We start from the raw sequence: 10,824 nt of genomic DNA, 5'->3' as shown, positions 1-10,824 counted from the left end.
TCCTCCACATCTCTCTCCCTGTCCGTCTGCTGTTATTTTTCTCCATAAGGCACAAAGGATACAGGCCAGATGTTAAGATGTCACCAGATGTCAAATTTTCAAGCAAAAAACATCTTTAAGTCTTTGGCTTGATCGTCACTGACCAAGGTGAAGCAGAAAGCTTCTGCACACTACAAGGAAGGCGCAACCTTTGCTGGTGAATGACATATGATTTACACAATGGTTTCTAATCTGATGACATTCAGCAGTAAATGCATTATCATGCTGCCATCCCTGACAGTATTTTAGCACACTGTCTATCCTCTGTGAAACACCTCTTTTAGATGTAAGAGGAATGGTGAAACATTTTGAGAAATACACTTTCTTGTTTCTTTCCAAGAGTGAAAATTGATACCTTCATCATGTCTGTACAGTGTTTGGCGTAAAGATTGGAAAGAAATTGGAAAGATCTCACAACAGCTGTGAAAAATGTGCAAAATAAAAAAAAAAACTAAACATCTTTTTAACCTTATTTCTTGTTTGTTAATTCTGTGGGAAAACAGATGTGTTAAAATGGTAATTACCGGTTTTAGGGGAATTATGTGCTGGAATTGTTTCTTTGTGAACAAGGAGGAGTATCCGTCCTCCTAGCACCTCTGTACAGTGTCTCTGGCTGAAGCATGGGTTTCCAGATGTGGTCAGAGATTGATGCTACATGTAGATCACTGCCAAAAAAAATATTATAGCATGTAAACTACGCATTGTTGTTTTATGTTTCCGTTTGTGGACAGATTGACTCTTAGAAAGAAAGGGAGAAAGAGTATTTCCTAAAAGGTTGAACTATTCCTTTAAAAGAGTTAATAGGGCAAATTTTGGCATCCAAATGTAAATTTTAACCACAGGTTTGTCTCAACATTTAGAATTACACTGTGCCTAAAAACTCACTGGATGTTTGACCTCTCCACTTTAAAACACACCAGAAAACATTCACAGGCTTGGTGCCTGCCCACTCAGCAGTTCACAAACCTACCTATCTACAAACAGTAAGCCTAATCCCATAAGAGAATCATTTTAAGTGCAGCTATGCCGTCATATGAAATCTGAGTCCTGCTGTGTGGTCACAGGACTGGTTTCCATGATTTGGACCCCCAGCAGTTGCCCGTTTCTTTAGAGCCAGAGCCACTTGTTTCCGTGCTCACTTCTGCTTTAGAAGTTGTCTTTGTGGCTCACCACAACCACTGACTACAAATCCCCGGCTCCTCGAGTAAACTAATGCTGAATGTAGCTACAATACGTCCATAAGACGTATTTGGTGTTAGGCTTCACCTCAGTCTAAGCTTTTCTCTAACATGCTTCATTTACCATGTCTGCGAGTCCAACCCAGCAACATGTTCCCATATGACATAAGGGTCGCTGTTTGATTATTTAGCTTTGATCAGCAATTTGTTGATAATACTGGAGTGGACCCAGATGCTCGCTCGCTCCCTCTCTCTCCTTATGATGTGATGAAGTTTGGCAGAGATCACATGTAGTGCAGAAAAAAAAAATCAGTGTACATTTGCAGGAGCTGAGAGCCTTTAAACAAGGAGACCCATCATAAAAGGAAGAGCCTGATACTGGTTCCAGTGCCTGAGCACGCACAGAAGATTTCCAAGTTCCTAAAGTATTAATGGGCATTGATTATAAAGTGGTGCATGATTAGAATAACAGCTCCATTTTGCCACATTTAACACCAATGTTTAAAAAAAACAAAGGAGTCTGAATTTGTTACCTTCTTACTATACTTACAGAGATACTTGTGAACTTTGTCTTATCTGTTTTTCTTATTAAAAATCTTTGATCCTTGATCAGTCATGAAGATGAATTCATGTTTCCAGTTGGCGAAAAGCCATTTCAGTCACTATTTCATACGGAAATATTTTCAAACATAAAAAACATGTAAATGAGGACACGTTCATTCTGAATTCAGCTGTGTTAAATTACTGAATATGTGAGCACAGAGAGCAGCAGAGAGGCAAACAGGTAAAGGGCTGAAAGGGGCTGACACTGGGCAGAGTGCAAATACGATGCAGTGACATCATGAATATGCTAAGCAGTGTGTTACATCATCTAGCAACATATCGTGACTGATCATACGTGGCCCAGCCATGTATTAGGTTTGGCCCGGGTCTTGTTTCTTTTTTTTTTTTTTCTTTCCTTTGCAGTGTTGGACCAGGAACTTTAATTCATTTTCCCTTAAATTTCAGAAATCTGATTAAAACTTTCACTATAGAATAGAAAAAACGAACCTGTATATGGTTTTACTTTGGATCCTGTTCAGTTCCCATCCCATCTGAATAAGTGGTCCAATGTGTGGCATGAGACTGCTTTGAAGACGTTAGTGATTAATGGTCTGTGTTAAAGTCTTCTGCTGTGCTGGTTACATCACCCTCTGCTTCTCTCCCGCTCTCTCCGACATGACACCTGAAACCTTGTCAAACTGAAAAGATCATGTCACCAACATCGGATTGTGGTGTTTCATATGTTTTAGAATGGTGGTCTTTGATCCGATGCTGTCACATTGAAAACAGACTCTATGGATAGCATGAGAACAGCCGTCATAAAAAGAGCTTTTTACTGCTCGTGTGTATGCAAGGTTTGACCACATGTTTTCTTTGCTCCACCGTGTTGTTAAAATGCTATGACACGCACACACACACACACACACACACACACAGGCGTGCTCGCTGTAGTTTTATGGTATGAACACGGCTGTTCTGTATGCACTGTTCTGTATCCTGAAGATGAAGAAAAGCATTATGTAATACAGCTCAATCCTGTGATTTAGATAGCCGTGCGAAAATGTTCTCCGTTTTTGTTTGAACTGAAGACGACCGAGGTTTAAACCTGGTTTGTCAGTAAAGAGACATCTGCTGAGTGATTCGGATAGAGTGGGCGAATAAGATGGAACAGACTGGTTCATCCATTTTCTCATATGACCTCAATGTCTGGAGAATCAGGTCCGGATATTGTCCACAGTTGTCTTTTCAAACATGTAACACACAACAGGAGACTTTCCCTGTCAGACACATTCTCACCTATTGGAAATACTCTGTGTGGTTTAGTTGAGGGGCGGCGCCTGGTTAGAGTGAGCAGTAGATAGGATAGAAAGGTCATCAACACGCCTACTCATTCACTACGAATTCTCTGGATGGTGTCCTGCTCTGTTCACACATCAGTTGGATCAGGCATTTCACGGTCCTTATACTATGGAGCTGGCAGAGTAAAGTCCATTTAATGTCCAGTTCACCTGTTTGGGTCATTTGCATTTGCACACATACAGCTCCTCTGGGTAATGTCTGGTAAAATCAGGGTTGCAGTGCTTGTGTGAAATCAGCTTTAGAGAGCTCAGTAAGCCAAGCCAAAGAGTACATCATTCACTAACTACAGTACATTAGTTTTTGGGGTTAGAAGTTAGGTCCGGATATTGTCCACAGTCGTCTTTCAGGACTAGCCTAGTCAGGACTAGCATATTGTAATATTTCCCCACAGTTTAGGGTATTGTTAGCTGCACTGCAGCTGATCTTACATTTGTCTTTCCTCATCATAGGAGAACTAACTAGCTACACAGTGCAAGAGGACAATGATTCTTTATTTCCATGTCTTCTTCGAGGATGCTGACATTTGAACGGACATGCAGCTCATTCCAACCTAATAAAAAGACAACGATTCTTATTTTCAGGTGATCCTTCTCAGGAGATCCTTTAAACACATCATCATTTATGTAGCCATAATGTCAGTGCTTAAGATTTTGGTTTGAAAACATTTAACCATTAAAAACTCAGAAGGAGACAGCATTTTAACCAACTCATTACTCTTACTTAGCTGATATCAAGGCACACCATTTCATAAACTACTAATTCTAAGGGTACATCTGGTACCGTTATCATTTATGTGTGAGACAAAAAAACTTCATTTCATCATTTTATTTCTGTCAGTGTTTTTCTGTGTGTGTGGGTGTGCGTGAGTGCGTGCGTGCATGCGTGCGTGCTTGTGTCCTCCAGATTGCTTCTGCTCCACCTGACTGGCTTGCTGTGGGACTGTCCTCTGAAACGTTGCCTCCCCTCAGAGAGGCTCATCAGCGTGATCCGAGGCGAACCGCTCTAGTGTAAACTTGTTAAGCAAACACAGTGTGTTGTGATTAAAACCATGCTGTCTCGCTCCACGCCTTTAGAGGATAACAAGAGTCCGAGTTATTACAGCTGAGGTACAGCTCTCGGTCTCCTGTTTCTCCTTTCTTTTTTTTCCTTCCTAAAACTTTTGCTAATTTCTCCCAATTTCCTCTTTACTCACTTTTCTCACCAGTGAGCCCAGCTCGCCGTTTGACGATGCTGTGGCTGCTGGCCAGAGCGGAGCAGAGGCCGCTCTGTGGGATCAAAGCCTATTGGCATCTTCAGCGGATTCCTGCCATCCACTGAGTCCATCTCCTTCAGATAACAAAAGGCGTTTCTGTTGTGCGAGAGCAAGCAAGCATTGAAAATGTGCAAAGTCTCAGTGGGCAAGTGAATCACTCATTGTCAGTGTCTTCAGCAGGACAGCAGGCTGGATCCCAAAGATACTGCTCTCACTTTTTCATCAACCTGACCTTTTCTAACCAACTTTATCTGTGTTGGAGCTACATGAAGAAAACCGTCTGTTGTGGAAAAGCTTGTGAAAACATATCAAGACAGTTTATCCTTGTGGTAATCACAATTTTAAGAGTCTAAACACACATTTGTAAAACTGTTATTACAAACATGAAAACTATAAAACCAAGAGAAATGGACTGTAAAGAGCTGCTGACGCTGTCTTTTTTTTTTTTTAACGTGCTGCTTTTCATTACAGCCAAGATGATTGCTGAAACATTAGGTGAGCCGCTAACTAAGCCCAGCCCTTATTTTGCTAAGTTTCCATGGCAACTTAAATCTACGTAGGCGCTGGAAAAACCCCAATTTAGACCTCATTAAGTTGTTTTTTTTTCTCTGTAGGGAGCAAAGAGAGGGAAGAAGTGAGAGGAAAAGGACACAGAATGACTAATGTCTCTTTAGATGATCATGAAGACAGATCAGATTGGAAAGGACAAGTTCAGCTGAGAAATACTGACAATCTTGTTACAGAGTGGCCTCATGTAAAAGACTCGTGAATCGAAGGAGAACAGAACTGGCTCTTTTTTTGTGTCACAGATGTTTGACGTGTGTGTGTGTGTGTGTGTGTATGTGTCCGACTGGCAGAGGTTCTTCTGATGTGCTGCTGTGATAAGATATAATGAAAACCACACACTGCTGAAATCCCACAGGCTGTGGTCTGAGTGCATATTACAGTATCTAATCTCCGGTTGAAGACCCTCAATCCTTCACTTTAAAACCAGATTGGTACGCAGACGTGACACCGCCAATAAATTCTTGCAGATAAAGTCTTTACTGTTAACCCCACATTCACAGCCCTGATTGATTGATTGATTTGAACCACAGCCTCTCAGCCTCCAGAGGAAGGACTCCTGTCTGACCTGAGCCGAGGTTTAGATTTGATGACACAGGCGCCACGAGAATGAGCTAAAGCTGTTTGTGTTGACTTTGAAGCAGCAGCTGCAAGCCTTGCTCTATCATCTAAGGTTGTAATTAACAAAAACATAAATCACAAGCAAATGTCCAAGCATCACTTAAGATGGACTATCAGATTGATGACGCTTCTACCACGAAATGACTAGGAGAAAATTTCATCCACCATTAGCTGTATGACCTTTGACCCCATTTACACTTTAGCTGGAATTATGCTTTTTAAATACACATGAATGTCTCTGAAGGGACAAGTGGGCATAGGTCACAGAGAAGCCAGCGCACACACCTTCCAAATCTCAACAACATGTCACGTGGATCAGAGCAAGTAAAGCAAGCTGCTCTGTTGATCGAGCTCCTGCCTGGAGGCAGGTTCGAAAACAGAAAAGAAAAAAGTTGTGTGTCCATGTTTGAACGTAGCGGGAAAATCTGTCACAGAAGCTGGGGTCTGTCTCCTGTGACAGTGATGGCTAAAAGGTTATGGTAATGTGTCCTGTTACAATGTTAGCATGCTGGCATTTGTGGTCAGCTATAAGCACTTTTCAAAAGTAAGTTGCAAACCTTACACAGACATAAAACTAAAAAAAAAAAAAAAAATCAATGTTAAATAAAATTAGAAGTAATAACAAGTGAACTAAACCACAGAGTAAAAGCACTGAACAATAAAACAGTTAGAGAGAGTGCATTTCTAAAATAGTGAGTTTTTAAAAGAGATTTAATAGAGGAAACAGAGCCAGCCTGATCTCATCCAGCCGATCGTCCCAGAGTCGAGTCGGGGCCCTGACTCCAAAGGCTCTTTCTCCTCTGGTTTTCAGCCTTGATCCAGAACTTACTAACAGACCAGGGGATGTTTGATTGGGTTTTGTAAGTAGTCTAGCTGTAGCATCCTGGTCCAGTTGAACTTTAGATAGGTTGGGTTGGCTAGGCTAAGTCAGATACCCAGGAAGTTACAGTAATCTAACCAGGATATAATAAAAGCATGGATGACTGTTTCCAAGTTCTCTGGAGATAAAAGAGATCCCATTTTTCACATATATTTCAGGTGCAGTAAGCAAGATTGAACAGATGACACCTGACAGACAAAAATAAGTTTGATATTAAAGATAATACCTAGATTTCTACTCTTAATGCAGGAGGAAAGAGAACCTAAGCAGATGGAAACATGGTCACCGGAAGAACAGCTTAGGCTATATGGTGTTTTCGAAAATTTTGACATATAGGTAGCAAATAAATGGAGAATTATAACAAGTCAGGACACAGACCTGATCCCACAAATCCCTTTAAGAAAAATAGGAATGTAACAAATATAAAAAATCATTCCCAATATTGCTACTCAGTGCTTAATAATTAAAATCCAGTGGTCAACCGCATCAAAAGCTGCAGTAAAATCTAAGAGCAACAGAACAGATGTTTAGCCACTGCAATTTGCTAAACGCATATCACTTAGAGCTCTAAGAAATAATCTGTCTGTGCTGTGCCCTGTTTTAAAAGAAAAGAGCCTGTTGGTGTTCACATAGTCACTGAGATGCTCAGAAACTATTTTTCCTAAGACCTGGCCAAGGAGGGGAGTTTAGCTATTAGAGTTATTTAAAATACGGGGGTTAAGACATCGCTTGGTGGCTGAACTGTAGCTGTAAACTATAAAACCAGATCCAGATCTAGAATCACAGCATTACCATTCTCAGGCACAATGATAGATCAAAGTTGTTGTTTTTTTATTTCCTAGATAAAATCGCCAGTGGACTTGGGTGGTCTGTATTCTAAAATACAGAGAATGTAGGCAACCACTCCAAAAGGGAACAGCTTCAAAGGGTGAAAATGAACCAAGATCAGATCTAGATCACTACTATTCTAAAACACAAATAAACCAACTGTATGGCTCATTAAAGGAGTAACCTGATGGTGAGCATTCAACACGTTTTTGTTGACAGGAAAACATCAAGGTTATAAGAAGCAATGAGGCCATGTAAAAGATTTGTTGGATAAGGACCTGACACTGAGTAAAGCAAAACTAATGTGCCCCAACTGACTATTGGCATCTAACGTAGCGACTGTGAACAAATGAGAGGTTCACAGACCTTAGAGGCAAATGAGTATGTGGCTGGTTTTTGAGAACAACTGAGATGTCAGATACAGGAAGAGCATTTAGGAGCTTTGTATGGGAACAGTCAGTCAGTTGATGGGCTACTCATGTGTGAGAGGTGCCCAGTTTCCAGTAGGCTCCTGCTAGGGTGGAGGTTATCATTTATGAAAAGATGTCTCCTTGCCCAGAATGTATCAAAATAACTGATAAATCAGTGGCTAGGAATATATCCTGCATGCCACACAGACAGCTGAACCGCTCACATCCTTCTTCAGAGTGGGAATCGGACCAGAAAAGACACACTGTTTACCCAGGCTTACAATCATTTCTGTGAGTTACTCAAAGTTCTGCTGAAGTTTAATATTCTGAGCCTAATGTCAGTGAGAACAGGAGGATGGAGGTCCAAGACAAAAGGGACGTGTTTAACAGTGTCCAAAATTTTGGCACCGGAGAAACCGTAGCAAATTCTGTTCAGTGATTCCCCAAGAACTGTGGCAGCCTGTTGCTGTGGCAGGCAAGTGGGGGGGAAGCTGCAACATGGCACTGTTTCCTCCTGGCCAGCGTCACTGGGGAGCTGTTTGAGGAGAGGGCAGAAGTACTGGCCAAAAATGAACAAACATTTCTTTTCTACTGGTACGTTTGCGCATTTGATACAAGACTGATTTACACTAGTTTGCACTGCCTCTGGGAAATAGCCACCTGCCACACACGACAACAGCGCTTTCATATGTTACCAAACCAACTGCCAGCCATAAAAATGAAGGGATTACAACCTTAAGCAGTTTTAAAAACTCACTTGAGTTCAAAGAAAATTCTGGTTGATGTCAACCAGGTGTATTTCCCATAAACGTGACTCTATGGGTTGTTTGTACTTTGTACTTTGCCACTTCTGTCCTAGAGATTCGGGGACCTAATCATCCTGTGTATTCATCCAACTACATTTGTTTACGTGTGAGGCTGATGTCCAACACTGTTATAATTATACCAATAATAATATTAATTATTTTAATTAAAGTATTTACTTACTGTCTTCTGAGGAAACTCAAACAGCTAAATGCAATAGTGGATTATGTCTACAAGGACAACCATGACTCATTTCACTTTCGTGGTCGTCCAAACCAGAGCACACAGGTGATGAAACCTGAATCAATCCTGTTGATTCCACGGAAGGAAGATGTGTCCACGGGTAAGAGAGATTCCATCGTGGTGATTCCACAGCAAATGAATTTGCAGTGCTTATCAACATTGTTATCCTACAGTCTTTTCCACCTCCCCATATCAGCTGAAGAAAAGACAGAGGCCGGCTGGACCAAACACTCAGCTCTGCAGTAAGAAAAACTGATGACAACATGTGAAACGCTATGAACAGGAGATTACAGTATGTATGCCTCACCAGCAATAAACACTAGCATCTGGTTAGTGGATGTATCCAAAATAATGAAAATATACCAAAATATAAAGAATGTGATATCGTGAAGGCTGTTTTGAAGCTATGTTGTCCTTGTTTTCCCAAATCTCTTCATTTGAGGTGATGAGTGCAAAGTTAGCACAACCCAAGGTGTCACGATAGCTACAGTTTAGAGAAATACTGTATGCCTGGTTGAAGATAACCAGAATTATCCTTTAAGCAGTGTGGTAGATGACCGATATGTTTTTCCCTTGAGTCTTACTGTAGCTGTTTGTATCTCTCTACCAGAAAAGGCCATAAAGATGGATTTCCTCCTAAAAACTGTATATATACAATATGTTTCAGTGTGTTTTTCTTTCAAATGCCTCTTCTTCTTTTCTTTTTCCTCTTTTCATTGCAGGCTTTGCTGCCTCTCTGTCACCTGCTCTTATAGCCCCAATGTTACATTGACATTATTTACTTTACTAAAGACATAAACAGGACGTATGTTCCTGGGACTAAATCTGAGGCTTAGCAGGTACAGTATTGGGCAGTTTCTGTAACTTCACATGTGCACCGCCCAGCATGCTCCCATTGGTCATTATCATGAATCGTCTGACCCCTAAAAGCACCAAGAGTCAAACAATTCCCATTCCCAGCTTGGAAAAATCTGTCTCCCACTGCCTGTAATGGAATAACTTCAAGGCAAGGGGAGCTCTAACAGGAGCAATAGGTCCTCTGAAAAAGCCCAGAATCATTTGTCACCCTAGGGATCCTCTCAAAGACCTCTTAGCTGTAGCTGCCTCGCCTAAAATGGTGTTGGTGGAAAGACTGTAGTCAAAATTAACATATGAATCCATATGGCAAGTTTCATTCCCTAAAGAATCTTCTCTGGAAAAGTGAACACTGAGTTAAGAATAATTTACCATAAGCATGTAAAGTCTAACATCCCAGAAGAAGGAGGTGAAAATGAGACATTAGCTGCAGCCATGCTTGGTGATTGCTTCCTTCAACAATCCACACATCACAACATCAGATACATTAATCCATCATTGACCTTGTCTACTATAGATAGTAGTGTTCTCTGACAGGGAATAAAATGAAGCAGTCACTTAACTCAATTCTTTTCCTTGTTACTTCTTCAAAGGAACAGACTGTGTGTTGTAGTTAGCAGAATTTTACTGTTGAAGGAAAGTTGACACTACTGTCAAATAATTGCAAAATAATTGTACAAGAGAAATAATCATTCTGCTGGGATAAAAATTACAGTTCTAGTTGCTAAATGTGATTGTCTGCTGTTTGGTGCTGAGAAAGTGCTGTACAAGTGGTTCTCAGAGCTTTTTCAGTGTAAACAGCTGCCTACTGTGGCTGAGAACTCAAAGTGAACCATTACCCTGAAGTTGTGGGCCTTATGGTTAAACAATGATCTGGATCTAACTATAAATCTCCATGAAGCCAAGGGGAGCTGTAGACTCGGTGATAATTCTCTCATCTGATATAGCTATTATAAAATATCATTTATAGTACCTTAACTGAGTTGACCCGGGTTAAGAGTTTTTGAAACAAACAGAACAAAAATGTTCAGGGCTAACTATCCTTGGATCTAACTGTCTGTTTGCATTTTTGTAGCATTATGTTATATAATTCTTTGCTGCTTTTTACCTTATTCAGCTCTTTTTATGCTGCTTATGTCCAGATGCATCATGCAGTAGAAATGTAGAGGGGAACCTGCTATCAGTTTTCTCGTGCTCTGGAACATGCTGAATGTATTTTTGGTAACATGCAGAGTCTGATTTGCTGTG

This window comes from Toxotes jaculatrix, chromosome 9, assembly GCF_017976425.1.
Source record: "Toxotes jaculatrix isolate fToxJac2 chromosome 9, fToxJac2.pri, whole genome shotgun sequence".
Taxonomy (NCBI): domain Eukaryota; kingdom Metazoa; phylum Chordata; class Actinopteri; family Toxotidae; genus Toxotes; species Toxotes jaculatrix.
The sequence above is the reverse complement of the archived record's forward strand: the minus strand, read 5'-3'. Positions refer to the sequence as shown.